Genomic DNA, 25,049 nt, shown 5'->3' with positions numbered 1-25,049 from the left:
TGGTAGTCAGGTCAGTCAGCTTCCTCAAGTCTACAATGAGGAGTGGACGTGGATGTCTGATATCTGTCAGGTGCTGAGTAACTTTGAGGAGTCAACACAGATGGTCAGTGGCGATGCCGCCATCATCAGCCTCACCATCCCGCTGCTTGGCCTGTTGAAAAACTCTCTGATCAGCATGAAGTCGGAAGCTTTGCGCTCGTCACAAGAGACGGGGGGAGAAGATTCCCTTGTTGATAGCCAAAGCACCCTTAGGTCTTTTTCTCAGCGCATATCGGAGAAGGTGGAGGAGGATGAGGAGGAGAATGTTGGCGAGACACAAGAGGGGACCATTGTTCAGTCCTTCACTCTTCAGCGTATATGGGCAGAAGAAGAGGAGTTGGAGGAGTTGGAGGAGGAGGAAATGGGCAGTCAGGCCAGTGAGGGGAGTGAATTCTTGCGCGTTGGGACTCTGGCGCATATGGCAGATTTCATGCTAGGCTGCCTATCCCGTGACCCTCGCGTTCAAAGAATTTATTCCAGCACCGATTACTGGGTATTCACTCTCCTGGACCCACGGTACAAGCAAAATCTTTCCACTCTCATCCCTGGAGAGGAAAGGAGTGTGAGAATGCATGGTGCACAAGCTGAAACAGTATTTCCCTTCTGACAGCGCTAGCGGCAGAGGGCGTACTTCTGCGGGACAAGTAGCGAGGGAGAGTAGGCGAGCAGGCAGCTTTTCCAGCACTGGCAGGGGTACGCTTTACAAGGCCTTTGCCAATTTTATGTCACCCCAGCAAGACACTGTCACCTGTCCCCAGTCTCGGCAGAGTAGGGCTGATCTTTACAGAAAGATGGTGAGGGAGTACGTAGCTGACCATACCATCGTCCTAAATGATCACACAGCTCCCTACAACTACTGGGTTTCAAAGCTGGACATGTGGCACGAACTGGCGCTCTACGCCGAGCGGGTTTTCAGTGCAGCTGGTGGCATCATCACCGATAAGCGTACACGCCTGTCGACTGACAGCGCTGACAGGCTGACGCTTATCAAGATGAATAAAGCCTGGATTTCTCTGGATTTTCATTCTCCACCAGGTGAAAGAAGCTCAACCTGAATAATGTATGCACTCCTCCTCCTCATGGTCCTCCTTCTCCTCCTCTTTGTACACTAAAGCATAGAAAACTGGCTATTTTTTGCCAGTTTGCCACTGGCTCTAGCTATAGTACTCTATGTATTTAATTTTTCTGGAGGGCCACCTACCCGGTCCTCTGTTTTAAGCAATTTTTGCGAGTGACACATACAGGCACTCAATCTATTTAATATTTCTGGAGGACCACCTACCTGCTCCTCTGGTTTGAAAACTTTTTTGGACTGCCACATACAGGCACTCAATTTATTAAATTTTTCTGGAGGACCACCTACCTGCTCCTCTGGTTTGAAAACTTTTTTGGACTGCCACATACAGGCACTATCCAAATTAAATTGTCTCCATAGCAGCCTCCACATGTCGTCTTTTTAGCTGGCTCCACACGTTGTCTCCATTGCTACCTCCACACGTCATCGCCATAGCTGCCTCCAAAAGTCGTCCATATAGCTGCCTCCATACATTGTCTCCTTATCAAACGAACTGTGTCAGGCAGAATTTTGGGTTGTTTTCATGGATTCCACATCAAACTTGTTAACTTTGTCGCCACCCTGCTGTGTAATCCACAAAATATACTGGCAAACTTTTATCATTTACCGATATATTTCAGCGCTTCTTGCGCATCTGTTTACATTCCCCTCACCCGCCATATCCCAAACTTATAAGAACGCTACTACACTTGATCTTATACAAAAGGTTCTTAGAAGTGCTGTTTGGGGAGTAGCCTAGAGACAGGGGCTTGGATTGGCAAAAGCTCGCCTGGCAGCGGAGCGCCAGCTCCATCTCAAGATCCAACTAACATAGTTTTAACTGCAGCACCTTTAATCTACTACTAGTTCACTGCCTCCATACATCGTCCCCTTATCAAACGAGCTGTGTCGGGCAGAATTTTGGGTTGTTTTCATGGCTTCCACATCAAACTTGTTAACTTTGTCGCCACCCTGCTGTGTAATCCACAAAATATACTGGCAAACTTTTATCATTTACCAATATTATTTCAGCGCTTCTTGCGCATCTGTTTACATTCCCCTCACCCGCCATATCCTAAACTTATAAGAACGCTACTACACTTGATCTTATACAAAAGGTTCTTAGAAGTGCTGTTTGGGGAGTAGCCTAGAGACAGGGGCTTGGATTGGCGAAAGCTCGCCTGGCAGCGGAGCGCCAGCTCCATCTCAAGATCCAACTAACATAGTTTTAACTGCAGCACCTTTAATCTACTACTAGTTCACTGCCTCCATACATCGTCCCCTTATCAAACGAGCTATGTCAGGCAGAATTTTCAGGTGTTTCACCAGATACATAGTGGAACTCGGCCCATCTGTCGCCGCCATGCTGGAGACCTGAAGTTGCAATCATAGCAGCGCAATATGGATGCCCCATACTGTCGCTCTTAATCATGGAACCATTTCCGTAAAAACAATTAAAAATAGAACCACTATGCTATTCCATTATTCCTAGGTGAAATATTCAAACGACCCGGCCTGATTTGAAAATTATAATTTTTTCAAAGTAAACGCTTCTGGCCCCCAGGCCCATTTTGAGTGGGGAGGAGCCGAAAGACAGGGGCTTGGACAGGCGAAAGCTCGCCTGGCAGTGGACCGCCAGCTCCATCCCAAGATTAGGCAGCCTCAGAGGCATCCATGCATGCTGCCCCTGCTGTTTCCTGTCCATTTTGCCTCCACGATCCTCCACAGCGTCCACCAATGTCTCATTTCAACTCTCTATACCCCAGACGCTGGAGCACGAGAGGATATGCAGCACATCATTCCCTTATCAAACGAGCTGTGTCAGGCAGAATTTTCAGGTGTTTCACCAGATACATAGTGGAACTCGGCCCATCTGTCGTCGCCATGCTGGAGACCTGAAGTTGCAATCATAGCAGCACAATTTGAATGCCCCATACTGTCGCTCTTAATCATGGAAGTCGTCTCCATGGCTGCCTCCACATGTCGTCCCCTTATCAAAAGAGCTGTGTCAGGCTCATTTTTCGGGTGTTTCACCAGATACGTTATGGAACTTGGTCACTATGTCGCCACCATGCTGTGTTATCGACTAAATATACCGTCAACCTTTTGTTCACATAGGAAATCATTTCACCTCCTTTGGTCCATTTAGGGTATGTCGCCATGAGACTCTCTAGCCTGCCACTGCTGCCGCTGCCTCTGCATGCCGTCCCCTATAGTGTCAGGGTCAATTATTGGATGTTTTAGATGCTATCTAGCTTCATTCTGTCACTCTGTCATGGCCATGCTGTTGCCCATAATTTTGGCATAATGGTGCGATTAGGCAGCCTCAGAGGCATCCATGCATGCTGCCCCTGCTGTTTCCTGTCCATTTCCGTGGTGTTTCCATCCTTTTCTGAGGTTCCCAGGTGTTTGGCCAAGCTTCCCTGTGCAGAGCCTTGGTCCCCTTGAAAAATGCTCGAGTCTCCCATTGACTTCAATGGGGTTCGTTATTCGAGACGAGCACTCGAGCATCGGGAAAAGTTTGTCTCGAATAACGAGTACCCGAGCATTTTAGTGCTCGCTCATCTCTATTTGTGAGCAATTCAGACATATAATCATCCCTTTATTTACTTCTGTGAGGCAGATGAAGTCAGACAAACTGTCAGGACTCACTGGCAGTATTCTGAGCTTTCTGGTTTCTGTGCTTCTAGCCATACTGAGGATTGTTTGGCTTCGAGCGTTGAATGACAGCTGCCTTTCAGAGTCAGTTCCCATGGTTGATCTGGGTTTATGTTCCTCTGAAAAGCTTGGTGGTGTCATCAGAACCCTTGTTCTAGTATCAGCTGTGACTTGAGTGATGGATGGCTGAACCAGTTGCTGCTGGGGGCTGCATCCAGGTACTCCTTATATATCTGCCTAGTTATGATTACAGGTTGCTGGTTATTGCAATCCTCTTACTATTGGTCTGAAACACTTGTTATTGCTATCCCTTTGCTATTCTGTGCTTCTGACCTCTGCTACATTTATTTGACCATTCTCTTGCCATTGAATTCTGTGGTTTTGACCTGGTACTGTCTGACTTTGATTGTCTCTCATTATCTGTAGTTTGTCCCTCTGTGTCTTGTCACTTTCCCTAATTCAGACTTGTGTTCAGTTTTTGTCTTGACATATTTCTGTGTCCTGTTCTGAACACTGGTCTATCTCTGACTTCCGGATGTCTGTCCACTCCCACATTCAACATCTGCCAGATGAGGTAGGTTTTCCCTTAGGGTTTCTTAGGGTCTCTTAGCAGGTTCCTGATAGTGGGTTCATCTTTTTCAGGGAAGTTTATCTGCTGTAGGCTGGGCCCTAGTCTGGGTAGTTCACCACCACTTAAGCAGTCTGACAACTTGCACCAAGTTTGGTTGTGGTTGAACTGTTGGCGGACAGTTTCTTCCCACAAATACAGAACTTTTTTCAGTAGTGACTAAAGTGCTGACCTCAGGAACACCTTTTTGGCACTATTGCTTTCATTTTAAGAACATTCATTTCTAATCTACATTTAAATGTTAAAGAGAGCTTGTTTCCAGATTTTACCGTCTTAAACTACCCATCCCCTCAGGTCAGGTATGGAAAGTGCTTTCTAGAATTCTCTAATTTATGTGACATTTTGACGATATTCCTATAAAAATGATCCTCCAAAGTTATGTGAAGTGAGCAGAGAAGAGTCTTTAGAAGCTACAGGTGGGGTGTCATGTCAGTGGGTTTTTTTTTGGGCTCTATAGTACAACTGATTTTCATATTAAATATAATGTCATATTAAATAAGCTAATAAGATAATACAGTAATTATATGAGATAATAACATAAGAATCAGTGCTCATTTCCGTATTACTTCAAAGGGTAATTTTTTTTTTATAGGATAATTGACAAGATTTAACATTAAACAGAGGACATTTCACACCCTACCTGAGGAAGCTGATAGTCTAATAGGATACATTATGGTGACAGGTTCTCTTTAATTAATGTTATGCCATATCTGATTTTTACAGATATGTGCTGTGCTTTACACAGCCATAGAGGCGATAATATTTTAGCTTCTCTTAATCGCCACTAGAGACTGAAATGTAAGCGAATATGAACTTAGCATAAGTTCAATGTGTTCATCTTTAATAAACAGGATGTTCTAAGCTTCAAAAACCTGTTTTCTGGCAGTCGTAATGATATATTTTGATGTTATTTTTCGGGTTTGCTACGTTTTATTGCTGAGCTTTAACCCAAAGATATTTAATAATATAAATTGCGTATTTCATCAAAATCATGGCCTATTTAAAAGGGAGCACATTCATTTCAAGGGGACAAATAAAATGGTTTGTATAAATCTTTACTGTTAGCTGTTCTACATTTCATACAAAAATATATAGGAGTCTAACATGCAAAGACTCGCTGACCCACATTGATGGTATAGACTTGGGTTAGTAAATCTCTACATCAGTTCATTGTTGATGTATGGAAGTGACCTGACTTTAACAATGGCAGCATGCACATAGAAGGATATAGAGGAGAGATCATAGCTTGTGTAATATGTCATACACAAGATGAATGGTTTAAGGATTTTACAAAAGAACAATTTATAAAATGTAACTACTCCTATAAGCTAGTTTTGGAGATACTGATAACCAATTTATTAGGACTTTTATCAGACTTTAATCACAGTTACTGGATAGAATTGTGATTATTTCAGTGCTTGTATGTAAAATAACTGGAATACAAGCCCTGAAATAATCACAAAACAAAGCTCACGGTTGAGGTTTGCTTGTGCAGTGAGCCCATGTCATTGGTGGAAGGGGGAAATTGACGGAGGATGTGGGAGGGGGTTTGAGGTGAATAATAATGCTCGGGGGGATGAGCATATCAAGGATTTAAACAAACAGGCGCCCATTGTAATATGAAAGGCACAGCCCCGGTACTATGATGCGCAAGCTGGCAGGGAACCACATGCAGGATAACGCGCGTATGATCTTAGTGAATCGCAACACGGTCATTATTATTGGACAATGCACTTTTGGTGAACTCCAGAGGCCGGGTGAGTAAATGTGCCCCATTGAATAGCACAATGGAGCACATGGAAAATGTTTAGTTTCTTAAACATCCAGTTAAAGTGAAGCAAAATCCTCTGTAGTACTAAACACACCACTAACATGGACCCAAGAAAGAAGAAATACAAACCCTGTTACACCAGAACACTCTAGGCCTATTACAAAAACCATTGGGGAGGTGAAGAGCCTAGGAAGCTTTGAGTTTGTCATTTGTATGCCTAAAGGCCATTTTTTATGCCTTGACCCTGGATTTTTATTGTCTGTTTCTAGAAAAAATTTATGTTAAGCGAGATATAATTTGGAATATACAACAGAAGTAAGGAAAGGGAAAAATATCCTCTAATATAAAAAAACCACATAAAGGAAAGTAGGTTGAAGGGGAAAAGGAAGATATAGAGATGACCCAAAAGATTTAAGCACAGGAGTATGATGGGTGATGTATTGTACTGCATGCTAGAGCTGGCTACATTTCCGAGAAGTATTGATCGTAGGCTATTACCATCTTAATTCTATTATCTTAGACTTTTAAAGTGTAAGGCAGCATTATAATGATTCTCCTGTCTTATCCCTGACATAATTCACTAAAAGTAACTCCATTGTGTATCCGGTATAATACATGACAGGGAAACATTTCACTTCTAATTATCCATGCTTCATTGTGAGTATCCAGCCGGCGCCTTTTCTTTCCAGTTGTCTTTTTTTCTCTCGATAACTCCCTACCTTTGCATTTTTCGCTTCCAAATTATATTCTCATCCTACTGAGCCAGATTTCAGGTAATTAATTCATCACAACTTCCAGCATGGAAACTGTAAGGAAGCCAGCCACTGTTCTATCCTTAGAAAGACAATAGTGACAAGCCTAGAAACGGCTGAATATCTTAGTATTACATAACAGAAGAGCACAAGGCATCGCCGTTCCTCGCTTATTCTCTTATATGTAGCACATTCATTACCGGTCTCATGGAGACAAAAGTCTGACAGTTCAATTTGACTTAAGCCGTTTCCTGCTATTTAAGTCTTAAACTCTAAAAATGATGACACAACAGTCACAAGATATCTTAACATAAGAAGAAAAAGCCAAATACATGACCACAATGATTTTCGTAAGAGAGTTTTTTTATGTGTGCGAAATGTAAGTAGAGTAAAATGAAAATATATTACAATAGGGTTGATACTCCAGGGGGTCAATGATAAGAACAAAGTTCTCAGGGGAAGTTTTAGTAATGTAATTGAATTGTTCCAGTTGCTATTATGACTAGACACAGCCGGGTATGATGTACTAGAAATGTGAAGAGAAGCAGAAATTTCACCTAAATATAGAAGAAGAAATTAAGCTTTTTGGGAGCAGGACTGTAGGGTCCCCCATCGGAAAGATGAGTAACTATATACAGGCAGTCCCTGGGTTACGTACAAGATAGGTTCTGTAGAAATGTAAGTCGGAACCTTATACTTTATAATTGTAACCCAAGCCATATTTTTTTTTTGGTCTCTGGATTTTTAAAATGTTGTATTGTCATAAGAACCAGGATTAACAGTAAATCACCAGTAACAGACACCTGTGATAACTGTTACAGCTGATTATTGTAGGCTAAGGATAAAGTAGAGTAAATTAGCAACATCCAGAGGTCCGTTTGTAACCAGGTGTTGTCTGTAAGTCAGATGTTCTTAAGTAGCATAAATAGGTCTATATGAGTGGGTTACAGTTAGGGGGTTATGGTTTTGTTTGTATAATGAAAAGTTATGCAATTTTCCAATATACTGTATGAATCAATTCCTCACAGTTGCCTAGATCTCTGCTTGCTGTCATTCTATAGAAAGCTTACATCCAGTGGACAGAAATCTGACCCTGGTCACACAGGTGCACAGCTCGTTTGTATTATAGAGCGTAATCAGTGACCAGGGTCAGATTTCTGTCCACCAGAGGTAAACATAGAAGCTTTCTATTGAAGTACAGCAAGCAGAGATCTAGAAAATGGTGCGGAATTGATATAGAAAGTATATTGGAAAATTGCATAACAATAATATTTATTTGCCAAAATGGGAATAACCCTTTAATTCTTGGAACATTCTCATAAGGAAATGAATCTTTGAAATATCAAGTGTCAGCATTAAAGACAAATTACTAAATACGTTTTAGGCTACATTCACACTAATGTGTGCTCGCCGTACCATAGTACGTACACATCGGTGCCGGGGATAGAGGGTGATCGCCGCATACCCCCGCCCCTCTCCATAGCGATATATGGTGCACAGCGCCATATTACAGGGAAAGATAGGACTTGTCCTATCTTTCTTTGGTCTACAGAACGGTACAGTGTGTCACGTATGCGGCACCGTACCTCTCCAGTATGATCCTATGATCCTATAGATACTTTATAGCATTGCTGGCTCATGTATGATAACATCCATCCATTATGTTCTATTTCTAGGGGCACGTGTGCACCGCACATCAGAATATAGCGCTCTTCTGGGGTTTTAGTATAAATATGGCCGTATACATTCGATGAATTTCAACTGACAATATAGAATGCTAATCTTAACCCTCATAGAAAATTTCCATGGCAACCAAAGCAATATCAGTTCATCTGTAGTGAAACAGATTCTTATAGATTTGCTCATCTCTAGTTGGTACAGATACTCATGATAAACTGTGGGTGGGCTCTATATAGTATAATAATCAGGTATCAGAGGGGATTGATGTATAATTGCACTGAAACAAACATATACAGGCGGTCCCCTACTTAAGGAAACCTGACTTACGGACGACCCCTAGTTATAGACGGACCCCTCTGCCCACTGTGACCTCTGGTGAAGCTCTCTGGATGCTTTACTTTAGTCCCAGGTTACAATGATCAGCTGTAAGGTGTCTGTAATGAAACTTTATAGATAATCCTTGGTCCCATTACAGCAAAACATTTTGAAATTTTTGTCTGGATCTACAATTATAAAATATACAGTTCCGACTTACATACAAATTCAACTAATGAACAAACCTTTGGAACTTATCTTGTATGTAACCCGGGGACTGGTTGTATATCAACATATGTCTCCTTTCATCTAATTATGTATCACTGAATCGGTCGCTAAAATATAACTTTTATTCGTCTTTTAACCCCTTAGCGCTCCGCGCCGTAGCTGTACTGCGCAGCTTCCGACGATTAGCGCTCAGCGCAGTACAGCTACTGCGCGGAGACGATGCCGGTTCAGCGCTGCATAGCAGCCGAACCGGCATCGTTAGCCGCGGGATTTCAGCGGTAATCTACCGCTGACATCCCCGGCTAACACCCGCGGTCGGAGTGGGCTCCGATCGCGGGTGTTTAACCCGTTAAATGCCGCGGTCAACGCGACCGCGGCATTTAACATGCCTTCTGGGGGTCTTTACCCCACGATCGCCCCCCCCGCACCGTTTTCGGGGGACCCGATCGCTGTTTTGGCTCCTCTGGGGTCCGATCGGGACCCCAGAGAAGCCTGGAGGGTTTACCTTTAAGATGGCGTCTGTGACATCATCTTAAAGGCAAAGTGTCAGCCTATGCATCTGCATAGGCTGGCACTGATAATACCCTGCAATACATTAGTATTGCAGAGTATTATCAAGAACAAGCAATCAGATGATTGCTTGTTCATATCCCATGGTGGATCATGTAAAAAATGTACAAAATAATGTTTTTCAATAAAAAATTACTTTATAAATCACTAAAAATGCCCATAAGCCCCAAAACATATAAAGAGACATATAACGCTCAAAAAAGTCTAAATCATAACACAAACCCCACATATATAGTATCACCGCGTCCGTAACAATCCATAGAATAAAACTAAATAATTATTGAACCCATATAATGAACACCGTAAAAAAAACGTCAAAAACCCGCCAAAAATTATGATTTTTACCTATTATATCCCACTAAAAATGCAATAAAAAGTGATCAACAAAACATATGTACTCCAGAATGATATTGTTGCAAAGAACAACATGTCCCGCAAAAATCAAGCCATCAACCAGCTCTGTAGCCAAAAACGTAACAATGTTATGCCACTTGGAAGACAGCGATGCAAAAAAGATAGATTTTTCCCCACATTAGGGTTTTATTTGGCAAATTTAGTAAAACATAAGAAAAAATATTCATGTCTGGTATCCCCGTAATCGTATCGACCCATAGAATAAAGATAACATGATTATTAGGATATACGGTGAACACGAAAAAAAAAAAAAGTAAAAAATCCAGTACAGAATTGATGCTTTTCTACTCATGACCTCAAAAAAAGTTCCAAAATTTTCAACAATAGGTGATACCAACCCCAAAATGGTAACACTGGAAAAAGCATCTTGTCCCGCAAAAAAAAATGCCATCACATGGCCCAAATAACGGAAAAGCGAAAATTTTATAGCCTTCAAAAGGGGGCAACCAGAAATCTAAAATCCTGGCAGCTGCAGGGTGCTCCTTCCCTTCTGCGCCTCGCTGTGCCCCCATAACACAAGTAACGGCCACGTGTGGGGGGTCGCTGCACTCAGGAGAAATTGTAGAACAAATTCTATGGTGAGTTTTCTCTTTTTATCTTTTGGAAATGTGTAAATTTTAGGGCTAAATGAACGTATAACCGACAAAATTTGACCATTCTAAATTTCACCGCCATTTTGATTCAATTACTATGAAGATCTCAAGGGGTTAACAATCTTTGTAAATGCTGTTTCTGATAGTTTGAGGGGTGCAGATTTGAAAATGGGTTGGTTATATAGGGGGTTTTGTTGCTAAATATGTAAAATTTGATTTCAAACAGTATTTATCCCCAAAATAGTCAATTCCGAAAATACGGAGAATCGCTATTCGATTTTTAGGCCGCGTGACGTCAAAATAAATTATCCAAACATTTCAAAAATTATGAAAATGTAAAGTAGACAAATGGGAAATGTTATTCTGCAAGTTATTTAGGTGGTAAATCTATCTGCCTGAAAACGCGGTGATTTAGAATTTCGAAAATGGCAAATTTTTCTAAAAATTCATAATCTTTTTCTTTTTTTTGTAAATAAACGCAAAACTTATCAGCCAAAATTTACCACTAAAATGAAGTACAACATGTGGGGAAAAAACAATCTCAGAATCGCTTTGATAAGTAACAGTGTTCAAAAGTTATTACCACAGGAAGAGACACTGGTCAAATTTCAAAAAAAAGTTGTGAGCCTTAACCTGCAAACAGGCTGCGTCCTTAAGGGGTTAAACAAATATTTTTGAAGGACAAAAAAGGTGTTTATGCCCTATAAATTGTGTACTGTAAAATATATACACTATTCTAGTAACTGACCCGGATCCTGACCCTACGCGTTTCAGCAAGAGTCACTTCCTCAGGGATCTTTTGTTCCACTCGTAAATTTTTATGTATATGCTCCGAACTGTTTTTGTTTTTATGTATATGTTCCGAACTGTTTTTATTTTTATGTACATGTTCTGAACTGTTTTTAGGACAGACTAGACCGAATATTTAAAAACTTATTTGTCAACACTCTCTCTATAATAGGGATTTCCTCAGCGTGTGTTTGCATCCACAGAAATATTTGTGCAGCCAGAATCTAGGGCTTAGTATACAGTGTCAATTGTATTCTTACATTGGGCCTTGTCAGGGTTCGAGGTTGTGGATCCTCTGGACCACTGCGGACGATGACACAAGCCACAACCTGGGACCGGAGTCTAAGTGATACCCGGTTTTCACCAGAGCCCGCCGCAAAGCAGGTTGGTCTTGCTGCGGCGTGGTACCACCAGGACTTGTCCTTAGTGGCAGCCAAGGTCGGGGTAAAGAAACGGCAGGCAATCTCGTAGTCGGGGACAGGCAGGAGGTCAGGATGGGCAGCACAGGAGCACACGTCAGAGATGTAGCAACAGGTCACGGCAGGCGGCAAAGGAGTGAAGTCAAAAGCAGAACCAGGGTCACAACGGAAAATCACATAAAGAGCACACGGCATAAACAAAGCTTTCTCCAAGGCACAGGGCACAAAGATCCGGCAGGGATCACAGGAGGAGGCAGGAATAAATAGTTTACCTGAGATGGCCAGCGCCAATCAGTAGCGCGCTGGCCCTTTAAATCTGCAGAAGTTGGTGCGCGCGCGCCCTAGGAGCCGGGGAGGCGCGCGCACGGCCGAGGACAGAGGAGCAGCGGAAGCTGGAACTGAAGAGGCCAGGACTGGAGCCGGGACTCGTAAGTTGCGCTTGGGCAGCGAGAGGTACGGGTGACCCTGCGATCCGCGATATGGATCGTGGGACCACCCGTGATAGGCCTATTTTGGGACTTGCACTTTGACAATAAGCCTGTTCTGGCTCTCATTTTTACTCCCTATAAACTTATTTTACAAACAGCTCCACATATGGGGATAGATTCGTATTGCCCTTGCATAACCACCTACGTCTGTCTACAGAATGTCTTACAGCTGTATCCTAGCTCAACTTTTTAAGTATACAAGGACTCATCATGTGGTCCTTTATATTTATGTTTTTGTATTATGTATACTTATTGTTTACTTATTATGACACCCTGTTATTTTATTTTTTTAATCATGTTAATTTTGAATTTAATTTTTCAAACAATAACATACAAATAAACCTACATTACATTACAGTTGGTTGTGTGTTTACTTAAATAAGGAGACAAATACAGGTTTGGCCATTAGGAAAATGTCTACAACATTAGTGCCCTGGTTACAAAATTCCAACTTTGTGTATTATATCATATCAGGACTTCCTTTCATTCTAACGGGTCCCATCTCAGCTTGTGAGCTTTTATTCGTATCTCATACGTATAGTGATAGTTGTATTCATGTATATTATATAATTACGGGATAACATTTTTTCCCCATATGCAAAGAGCATAATGTAACATGTGTTAAAGGGGCAGACACATGAGGGTGCTGGCTGTGTGAGAAAGAGAGGGTTTGGGGGATCCTGGCTACATGAGGAAGAGGAGAGGACCCAGAGGTTGCTGGCTATATGAGGAGAAGATGAGAGACTTGTGGGGATAGGCTGTGTAAGGAGAAGGGGGTCATGGAGGTGAAGATCTACATCCGATTCCCTAAACATGGAAGATCCCCACCATCAACATAGAGGATCCGTACACTTGAGTCTTGTCAGCTACTTGTGGACATTTGCCGGGGCCTTTGCTGCAGCCTGAGGATGTGAGCAATTACCCGACCAGATATGTTAGCCCATTACTTTTAGAGACCATGAGTGGTGTTTTAAAGAGATCCTATCAGCAAATTCTCCCTTAGTTTTGTATAGGGAATGATTAGCAGGTCTCCTGTTTGGGTATAGTAAGACACCTATCAGTTAAGCTCGGCTGGGCAGGAAGAAGCTGGAGTGAAGTTTCCCACAGTCTCTGCTCACGCACCCTACAGACTCTTCTCCACATGCCCCATAGATTCTTCTCCATGTGTCCTACATACTCTTTTCCACATGCCCCATTGATTCTTCTCCATGTGTCCCAAAGACTCTTTTCCATGTGCCGAGTTGTTGGAATACTATTTTTCAGTTAAACATAGTATAAGCGAGGGGTATATTTGTATTTCATTCTGCTCTTTGTTAGATCACCATGAATCTCTTGACAGATTCCTACTGCCCTTTTCTCTGCCAATGGCATTGTAATTGGATTTTTTGGGTCGGGTTATAAGAGCCATAATGTTTCCTGTCTGCCATGTGATATATTGAGGCAACATGTAACTGAGAACACGCCAGGAGAAGACAAAGAAGGGGATATGTAAAAAGCGACATGGCGTCTCTTTGAGGCAAATTACAATCTTCAGTGCTAAATCTGTAGTATTAAAGATGTGCAAAGGGTTACATAAAGTTTGGTGGGTTGCAGAAGATTAAAGGGGATAGTTACTATAACTCAAATGTACTTTATTAAATACAAGACCGATTAAGCATGATGCCGCATGTCAAAGCCTTTAGGAAACTTTTCTGGCCCAGAAATAGTTGCAATTCCTCGAGCATGGCCAGATGCATGGTAGATTAGGTGATTGATTGATACTTCTATCCGGAAAGGTCCCAAAGTCTAGAAAAAGAGTGAGGTAAGTACAAACACATCAATCATGTAAATACTGTACTGTATAGATGACTGAAGAGGCAGTCAGGTTTTCGGAAACTACTGATCCATAAGCATCAAAATCTTGACCTTTTTTATGTCTCCTGGGAAATCTCTTTCTATTCATTTATTGCACACACAAATGAATTCTCATATTTAACCGGTAATAAAGATTCACTGTGGAGCCAGACTGCTTGTTTGTTAGTCGTTTGCTCTTATAATGTTGATGTTGAGATAATACCCCCAAAATGTAAAGGGAATCTGTCACCAGGAATGTCCTGTTTAGCTGGTGACAGGTTCTATTAGCCTGTGCTTTGCTGCTTTTTAGAATGCCCTAGTCAGCATTCTGAATCATTTCAGTGTTTTATAAAAGTTTATTTCATTATTACCTGGCTCCCTGCCAGTATCATGTGGTGTGTCTTTGTGGTGGGGCAGCTGGAGCCTGTGTCTGTCTCCTCCTCCTAACTTCCTTTCATGTACATGGAGCTGGCAGGGGAGGAAGGGGGGTGTGTGGAGCAGAGGTAGAATGCATGAGAAAAGATAGACACTCTCAAGTGTCATAGAGCATAGCTATTTTAGTTGCCCATGGCAACTAATAAGAGTTGAGAGGTTTAATTTTCCCACAGCTATTTATAAAATAAAAGCTGAGCTCTGATTGGTTCCCAAGGTAAGATTAAGCAGTTTTACTTCAGACACTTCTGATAAGTCTCCCCCTAGACTGCTGAAGCTGCCCCTCCACCGGGACTCACTACATGATTCTATCAAGGAGCCATTTAATGCGAATTGATCTTATATAAACTGCTAACATGATTCATAATGCTGAAAATGGCATTTTTAAAATCAGCATAACAAAGGCTATTGGAACCTGTCACCAGCTAAAAATGTCTAACATAAAAATATACAGAGCATAACACAGCGCAAACAATGTGATACCGTGGTTGTAAGGTATGCTCGTGTCTTACAAACATATGTAACAACATACAAGGAATAATTGCATGTACTAACAAAGTTGGACTGTCTTGGATAGGAAAAGATATAGGGGCACTTTTACTTACCCATCCCGTCGCGATCCCCGTTGTCCGACGGGTCTGCCGCAATGCACTGAGATCGTGCATCCATTTTCCTGCATGTGTCGCTTCCCCCGCTGAGGTCCCCCGGAGTTCACTTTTTTCTCCCGGTGCATGTGAGTGCTGATCTTGCGACACAATTTCGTTTTTAAATTCCGTGGTTTGCCGGAATCAGTTGGGTTGTCTGACGTCCACGCCCCGATTCGTGTCGCATCTAAGCTGACACCGATGCGCCACAATCCGATCACGTGCGCTCAAAAACCTGGGGCAATTCAGCACAAAACGGCTTAGGGTTCACAACGTTTTATTTATCAATAAAGTGCATTTATGGACGATGCGTTTCGGGTTTGTACTGCTCCCTTCATCAGGTCCGAGTGATAAGAGTCCTCTTAAAACTTTTTCCTGAATTCACAGTTGACTAAGGTGTGGTATTGCAAAGAAGGAAATTGTCCTGGTAGATTACCTTGATTCTTGTAGCTGTGAACTCAAGAGTAAGTTTTAAGTAGTTGTTGTGAGCCGGCACAAGCGCTGTGTTTGGCCTCGCAAACAACCACTTCACAGCTACAAGGATCAAGGTAAATTACCAAGATAACAGGACAATTTCCTTCTTTGCCACACCTTTGTCCACTGTGAATTTCGGAAAAAGTTTTAAGATGACTCTTATCTCTCGGACCTGATGAAGGGAGCAGTACGCATTCGAAACGCATCATCCATCAATGCACTTTATTTATAAATAAAACGTTGTGAACTCTAAGCAGCGCAGTATCGGCCTATTTTTTCTATCCTCCGCCCTAAAGATGACATTCCTTTTGACAGGTTCTCTTTAATGGGCAGTCTGCTTTTACTTTTTAACATGAAGATTATAAAGAAGTAGACAGTTATCTGGCCAGCTCTTTCCTTACAACTACTCTTGATTTTCGATGTTCAGCAAAAGAAAAACAAAACACTAAAGTTCAAAGACAGAAAAAAAGTAGCCTTCAAAGCATTATGGAAAGTTTTCGATAATTCATAATTCTTCTACTTGGAGGCACCTTACTGTATCTCCCTTTCCTTCTCCCGAGTCCACTTTGAATAGAAGATTTTTTAGAAGTGGAGCTTAGGCTGTGTGTCCCTTGGTAGGCAGTAGGGGTCTCCTGTGTAGCTAAGCCCCTTCCTTCAACTGTTACAACATCTTATTTTTCCTTCAAACACGGAGGAAACCGCGGAGTGATAAGCTTATGATTATCTACCACATTTCAACATGTTCATTTCAGGATTAAACTCGCCCCTGTAGACTCCCAAATATAGATTAGCTTTTAAGTATTTCATCGTTTTTGTCTAGAATTAATGTTTTTAAGCAAACCTGTCACCATGGAAATTCAGTTTAATCTAAAGTCAGAATATTATATAGAGCAGTCAGGTTATGATTAAGACGCTGTTTCGTTGAAATGCGTAAACCAGACTGTCTCCTCATGTTTTAAGATGTCTTTCATGAAATGAATCAAGGAAGTTCATTTTTGGCAAAGAACAACCATGGATGCTCTTTCATGTTGTGCCGTATCCAACTCTTTTTGTATATAGAGCAGTGGTAGCTGAGCTATTGTATGTATACCGTGTCCTCTCTGCAAGGAGTAGATCGAGCCCTTAGTGACCTAGCTCATTTGTGCCTTAAAGGGAACCGGTCAGCAGAAATTGACCCAATAAACGACTACCAGTAGGTTACCAAGCAGCTGAACACCTTTCAATTCATGTTTCTTTCATGACCCAGTGTGGTGGCATCAGCCAGAAAATCAACTTTACAGTGAGATGTAAATTGGTTGTATAAAGTCATAGAGGCTGAGATTTTAAAACTGAACTCAAGCTCTCTCTTCCTCAGAAAGCCCCTTCACTGCAATAAAAGGTCCTGCATCCAGAGCCATCATTAACCAGATGTCCTGAAGTCCGATGCATTATGTCAATCACAGAGGAGAAGTCATTCAGTGAGTCCACATCTCACTTCAAAGTTAATTTTCTGGATGATGCCACCACACTGGGCCATGAATAAAACAACTAGAAGGTGTTATGCTGTTTGACAATATACTGGTATACTGGTAGTGGTTTGTTAGGCCTTTTGCTGATGACCCTTTTACTGACAGTTTTGTTATTTATTATCTTTTTATTTATTATGTTATTAATACAGGCGGTCCCCGGGTTAGTCGGAACTGTATATTTTATAATTGTAGCTCCAGACACATTTTTTTTGGTCTCTGTGGCAATTGGATTTTAAAAATGTTGGGTTGTCATCAGAACCAGGATTAACAATAAGGCTTCATTGCACACACCTTTAATAACTATTATAGCTGTTTATTGAAGCCTAGGGCCAAAGTACAGTAAATTACCAATTACCAAAGGTCTGTTTGTAACAAGGGGTCGTTTGTAAGTCGGGTGTTCTTAAGTAGGGGACCGCCTGTATATATTTTTTTATAAGTCCTCTAATGAGACTTGGACAATTCATTATTTGATCACTTCTTCACTACTATTGTACTACAAAAACCATGAATTGCAGTGCATTATTAATGTTAGCCTATGCACGTGACAGGCAGACTGCTTGGTCCTGCTGAAGGCAGATTCGAGTACACTTATATGCACCAGGAAGAAGAAGGTGAACTTCAGCGGACCTGTGCGGGGAAGTGACACATGGAGGATATCGGGTACACAATCGTAGTAAATCACAGCAGAGGATTCAGGGAAACACAACGTTTCAGGGATTCCATATATTGCTGTAAGTTTCCCTGTACAATTATTAGTTTGATTAAACCCATATATATATTCCAGAAGGAACAGATTCCCAACTGTATACAGAGCTGTTTGCACATTGTTGTGTCTCTTCAGTACAGTGTAGGGAACTGGTTTAGCTGAGTGAGAGGCTTTTAATTAGGGTCAGGGAGTAAGACTTCTCTTTATGTAGATTTTGCCAATTAATGTCTTTTTGCAGACGTGTGGAAAATTATAGCCATTGATGAGTCATGAGGCTTCCTGAAGGTCATGCTTGATGGTAAGGGGGCTGCCTTAAAAGGTAGCAAAAGAGGCAATATTTTCCTTGCCCAATCCTAGAAAACTTATTTGCTTATTTTACTGTAACAAGGTCACTTTTCGACTGTAACTGGGGCTGCACAGAAAAAGATGTTCAAATCCAACAGATGGGGGAGCTAAGGATATGGGCACCAAATCCAAATGCCACTGCAAAATCCTGTGCCCCAAAATGTAAGTATCAAAAAATACAAATTGGTACTATGCTCACAAACAATTGTAAATATTAAATAAATTTTATTAGTTATGCAAAAAATTATTAATAACAGCAAATTTACATAGCATGGTAGTTATACAATGGGAATACAGGATTAAAAACAGTGCATAGCCACATATAGAACAAGCAAAGTGCCATAGGGAATAAAATGAATCAGTATGGAGTAGGAGACCTAGTAACTAGAGGTAGAAAACAGCTATATACAAGCCTTAGCTTGCTAACATGAACGGCTCTAAAACAATACTAGAAAGTCACTACCATACCAGGATACCGGGTGTGCACTGTGTAGCCCCAACACGTGTTTCGCCCACTGGCTTTCTCAAGGGGAGGTCTCCTACTCCATACTGATTCATTTTATTCCCTATGGCACTTTGCTTGTTCTATATGTGGCTATGCACTGTTTTTAATCCTGTATTCCCATTGTATAACTACCATGCTATGTAAATTTGCTGTTATTAATAATTTTTTGCATAACTAATAAAATTTATTTAATATTTACAATTGTTTATGAGCATAGTACCAATTTGTATTTTTTGATACTTACAGAAAAAGATGTGTAAAAGCAAAACTAAAATAAAAAATAGTCTATTCTGCCAATTGAAGGACATTAAAGGGAAACTGTCAGCAGAGGGCCATTTGTACACAATGGTGCACATTTACTAAGGGCTTTGCACTGCACTTTTATCGGACCGTGCACATTCTTCATGGCTAAAACGGCTTGCACAGGTATTTAGGAAGTGTCTGCACTGGGATTGTAGCGCATGCGACCCTTTTGTGGCGCAGCTGCGCTGGCCTCCATGCGACACGAATTAAGGGGCGTGTCATTGGACACTCCGACTGATTCGGACCGAGCACCGTATTTAATTTTCAAATTGTGCCGCATGCCCATATGTTAAAGGGGCAAAAAAGATGGTGAACTCTGTTGGACCAGTTCGGTGAAGCGATCTTAGTGAATCACCGCATGGTGCATTATAGTGACCTTGTGAGTAAATATGCCCCAGTGTACCCCACACATGTTTTTAAAAAAGCTCTGCCTTAAATCGTTATTGAAATAACCCATATGCATGGTGAGCCTTCACCCTCTGACACACGTACCCTGGTGCTGAACCAGTTAATATTTTATGGTCTGAAATCCCGATTTATTGTCTCTTAGATACTAATAAATTCCTTCCAATTTTTCTTTGCATTTTATTTTTGGCTCTAGACATCGATCTCTTTCTCCTGTATTTTCCTCTGCTGCTGGATTTAGCCACAGAATCCATGTCCTATCATTTTTATTGCCTTAACTGCTACATTAATGAATTTCAATAGCCGTCTGAGGTCCTGTACGTCTCCAGGTACATTCTTCTCTGGACTTTCCAAGTGATTTCATCTTGTCATATGTTCAGAGTTGAGCAAATGACCCCAGGAGCTGTCATTAACCCGGGTCCCATCAAACTGCGTTATTCACTTAGCGGCAAATAGATCTTTTTTTTCCTATTTTTATTATCAGACGACATTCACTGCCCTTAACTCTAATTTGGCTCCTTCTGTATTGCGGCTTCAGGAACATAATGGAGAGTCAGCACCTCAGGAATAAGAGACTAAAAAGACAAAGAATCTTTGAGAATTGTAATATCTTGTATTGGCTAGACTGTCGGCAGAGCTACAAATGATAAAAGCTAGTACAGCTAGACGACCTCTTCAGACATCTACTGAGGGACGCTCTGTGTGCCCTTTGGTTCCATAGATATTTTTTTTAGTATAAGGCATTTATAAAATTTGTCTTTTAAAATAACAAAAAAATCCCATTGTGAAGCCTAGCACTAGTCAGCCAAGATAGAAACAAGCTGCTATACACATTTGTGTTTGAGGGTTTCATTTTTTAAATGACCAATAAACGCCAACAATGTGAAGTAGGGCGCATCTCCCAAACTATTTTTTTACACTTTTTTTTTACTTTTAGCAAAATTGTATTCCTATTTTTGGAAAATAAATATATTTTACACATGATGACCCACTGTTTGGACTCCTTAGAGAAACAAACTTTCAGCCCCCTCAATGATCAGCCTAATTGAAGGTGTCATGGTGCTTGGGTGAGTGCTGTAGCCCCTTTAATGCTTATACTTTATTGTACATTGCATAGCTGTAAGGGAAACCTAGCATCAGGAATACACTAACTGAGGTAGATTCCTTTCTGACTACTAAGCCCTATACTGTCTTTACCTAATCTTATCTAGAGCAGAGCCAAAAGTTATGGCGCATGCGTGGGCATCAATTGAATAGCTGGAGAGCGCAGCAAGGACCCACCGGGAAGTAGGACTTCAGAGGCTACAGAGGCGTGGTGTAGTTTTGGCCCCCATGCTCGGCCAGGCTACTAACATAAAAAGTTGGGCTACAAATGCTAAAAGGGGTATGAGATTGTTGTATTCAATATCCATTACACCATAGTCATGGTATACTCTCTCAGATATTCCCTTTCTATTATTCAGTCAAATCATACGGTTGGCTCTTTAGAACTATACACCTACAAACAAAACACTAAGCCAATTTAAGCCAAAAATACATGAAATCTTTATTACATAATTAATTCGAATAAAATTACAAATTCAACAGGGGGGGCACAAATGGTCAAGGAGAATATCACATAGGAACATTAAAAACATGAACAGCAGAGAGAGTCAAAGTATTCGATGATCTGGGGTCATATCACATGATTCATGAGCAGTCATACTTCTAGTTTATGCAAACATTTGCAATAAAGTGTACCAAATGCTAACAATGTTAGCCTGGGTGCCATTCCATCCCCTTTGACACATAAAGTGCTCAGTGCATGTGCAAATAATGCGATATTAGCATACCCGTAGTTATGTTGTGCTCCCGTCATGGGTAGATCCCCCAGTAGCCTCTGAAGTTCATTTGCATAAAACACACGTAAAGTTTTTAGTTAGTTTGTTAGGAGAAAAGATTAGGTAATGAAAGTGAAAGGCTTAGTAGTCAGAAAGGAAGCTACCACCAGTTTCTGTATTCCTGATAGAAGATATCCTTTAACTTAGTAGTATGTTATTTTGGCCAGCCTTGTGTGAAACTCTTAACAAGTGATAAGCTGACCAGAATGGCAAAGCTCGGGTCCAAGCTGGAAATTTCTTGTCCAGATTCCTGAACTTGGATTGATAAGGTCTCTGTCGCCATTATCCCAAGAATTAACGCTCACCTATGATGTCCTAGAGAAAATGGTGCCACATGCAGATGGCAGCTTTGCTGGCAGCATTTAAGTTGTAACACTAGCAATTGGTGCCAGCACCGTAGCTGATGTTACCAGTAGGAATGAGTGTTCCAGTGGACTATCCTGAACAGAACTTTCAGGTTTGGGTTCCGCTCATTCCTACTCTTGACCCCATTAGATACAAGAACAAAGCAGACCTTGGTTAATGATCAAGTAAGTTAAAGGCTTCATGGTTATTGAGTCAACCAAGGTAGGGATTACTGGGACAATGCACAGTCTCTCTATGAGTGTAAATATTCTGATGGTTACATTATTTTAGTGGAACAACACAGCATGATAAGTACAGTCACACACAACAAAACGCTCATTTTTCTTCATTCTACCTTCTAGAATTAGAAAAGAGGGAAGACATCAAAATGCTATAAAATATTTAGTATCGCTGTCATTTTATTGACGTCATTCTGTAATCCTGATATTTTATGGATGCGTATTTATTGATCCATTGATTATTTTTTTTTATTATATGTATTGATTGTCTAGTTGCGTGACCTCTCTCATTGCAAATATAAATTTAATAAAAATGTATGCATTGTTGTTTGACTGTATAGACCTTTACAATATTCATATCGGGAGCTCGCAAGTAATAAATATATTTATATGAAGTTGTATACATGCTACTTGGCCACTGTATAGTATATTTTCTTATTCCAGTGGATTCAAGGGGCTTCTATTTCATTCTCAGTGCACTGGTGGACTCTTTTGGAGGAATTTATCATGTTGGTGCTCTGTGTAACAGTATATGAAGAAGGCCCGGCCCCCTGCTGCGCCAGATACATCAGGAGACTTCATTCTCCTCGGTATAACATGCATATGTTTAGTCCTGAACATTCACAAGCTATAGCACAGGGCCGGAATACTCCGCCATTGGCTGTGCTCCCTTGACGCCCACTTGTGACGTAGGGGGAAATTATCACAATTACTGATGGTTCTTGTAATTGTGATTATTTCAGGGCTTGTTCACCAGAAAAGCAATGTTATTTACTTTGACATAATTGTAGACCAGATTTGTATTTAGTTGGTGCCACCATATTTAGGGATGGTGTAAGACACTAATAATTGGTTATAAGTAACTTATCATATGGTAGAGCTGTGAAGGTCAATATATACTGCATCCTTAAGAGAAGAGGGAAAAGTAATGCACAGCCAACGTCACATGGTGTTTTGTTCATGGAATATATTATGCAACTTTTTGTATCTATAAGTTGATCATTAAAGGGGTTGGCCACTAATGAAAAAGTACAGGAAGGGTTAAGTACTGGACCTAACAGAGCTTTCCATATTGTACTTACTCCATTCAAATTTGCCTATAGTCCGTGGGAGGGGCAAGTTGCGTGATCATGTGATGTTCTGTGTGCTTATAGATTCCGGCAGATGGAGGGGGCAGTGCAGTCATTATGTATGCAAGGACATTCACACGCCCCTCCCACAACTGATATGGGAGTGTTTAAAATGGCAATGACTGCATGAGTTCTCTGTCCATCTGTCACAGAAAGTCCCGATTCCTGCTACCCAGGAGTCACGTGACCTGTGCAATACAGGCAAACGTACAATATGGGAGACCCTTTTAGTGTTCTGTACTTACCCTTTAAGCTTTTTCCCATGATTGTTGGTATTCTGGTTTGTATGAAAATGGTAGGGCACTATCTGTCCTGTGCCTTGCCAATAACTTATACATACCTGCCTCTACAGCAGATTTTCTCTTAGCTTCTAACCTCATTAACAACAATATACATATAGACTATACAAGAACTGAAACAAGAAAATGTAAGAACAAAATGTTATTTCTATGAACCTAGAGGAGGGGAATCCAGGACATTGTACTTTGAACTATACATAAAAGCTGTGCGCTAGACATTGCCACTTTGTTGACTCAGAATGTACTCATTGTTCCGTCTCGTACGTATCTGTGACCTGAAATAGATTAAGGTTATAACATTAATGTGTTTCCAGTAACTTTCATGTTTAGAGGTAATATAGAAGCCACAGGGGATAGTAGGAAGTTTTATCTTAATAAAAATGCTGGAACATTTTTTGGTTTAAATAAAAAATATTCCATTTAAAATAAAAAAAATTTTTTTAATAACAATGAAAATTATATCAATTATTGGCAGAGAATTATACAAAAAATAAAAAATGTCGAGATGCACTGTTACAGATTTCGCATTGGGGCCCAGATGCTTCATGTTACACTTTTTTTTAGCCGCACGATGTTTACAGAAATGAGAGGGTAGAATCCCACAGAGAACAAAATGGGCCAAGTAGTTTTACAATAGATTGTAACACAGCTTTAAAATTGTAGGCAGATCACACAGGAACACAGCATTGAATGCACGCATTCCTCGATTTAAGGACATCCGACTTACAGATGACCCCTAGTTACAGACGGGCCCCTCTGCCCACTGTGACCTCTGGTTAGGGTCTATGGATGTTACTATAGTCCCAGACTGCAATGATCAGCTGTAAGGTGTCTGTAATGAAGCTTTATTGATAATCCTTGTTCCCATTACAGCACAAAATTTTTAAAATCCAATTTTGACAGGGACAAATTTATTTTTGCTGGAGTTACACAGTACCAGTTCCAACAAATTCAGCTTAAAGTGGTATTTCCATCTGGGCATTTACATTTAATTTAATGCATTTGCCATATGTAAACATTTCTTCAATTGGATGTCATGAAAAAAAATGTTCCTGTGTGAAGATAATTTCTCATAAATGTAGTCATGTTGTCCCTTAGAAACAAGATAGTTTCCTCGGATACGACCACCCCCCACTCTGGCAGCGGTGGCCGCCAGATATGCTCTATTGAGTCCTGCCTGACCACTTGGATTCAGCGATCATTACCACAGGACGGCTGTGGGCCCTGCAGCAACTCCCGGACATTTCATGTACAAAACCTTGTTTCCTTGTGCAATCACTCAGCAGAGGTGGCCGTATCCAAGGACACAGTCTTGTTTCTAAGGGATCATATGACTACATTTATGAGAAATTATCTTCACACAGGTAAAAAAATTTTAATAACATATAATTGAAGAAATGTTTATAAATGGCAGATTAATGAAACTGAATGTGAATGCCCAGACGAGAATACCCCTTTAAGTGCAAACCTAAAGAAACTATCATGTACGTAACTGACTATATAGATAATAAAGAACATGTTGCAGTTTATGCCCGCAATACTATAGAAGTCAACGGGGTGGTCATTTATCTTATTCCTGTAGGTTTTGGCTAGTTTTTGCCAG

This window comes from Engystomops pustulosus, chromosome 5, assembly GCF_040894005.1.
Source record: "Engystomops pustulosus chromosome 5, aEngPut4.maternal, whole genome shotgun sequence".
NCBI classification, from domain to species: domain Eukaryota; kingdom Metazoa; phylum Chordata; class Amphibia; order Anura; family Leptodactylidae; genus Engystomops; species Engystomops pustulosus.
Note: the sequence above shows the minus strand (reverse complement) of the source record.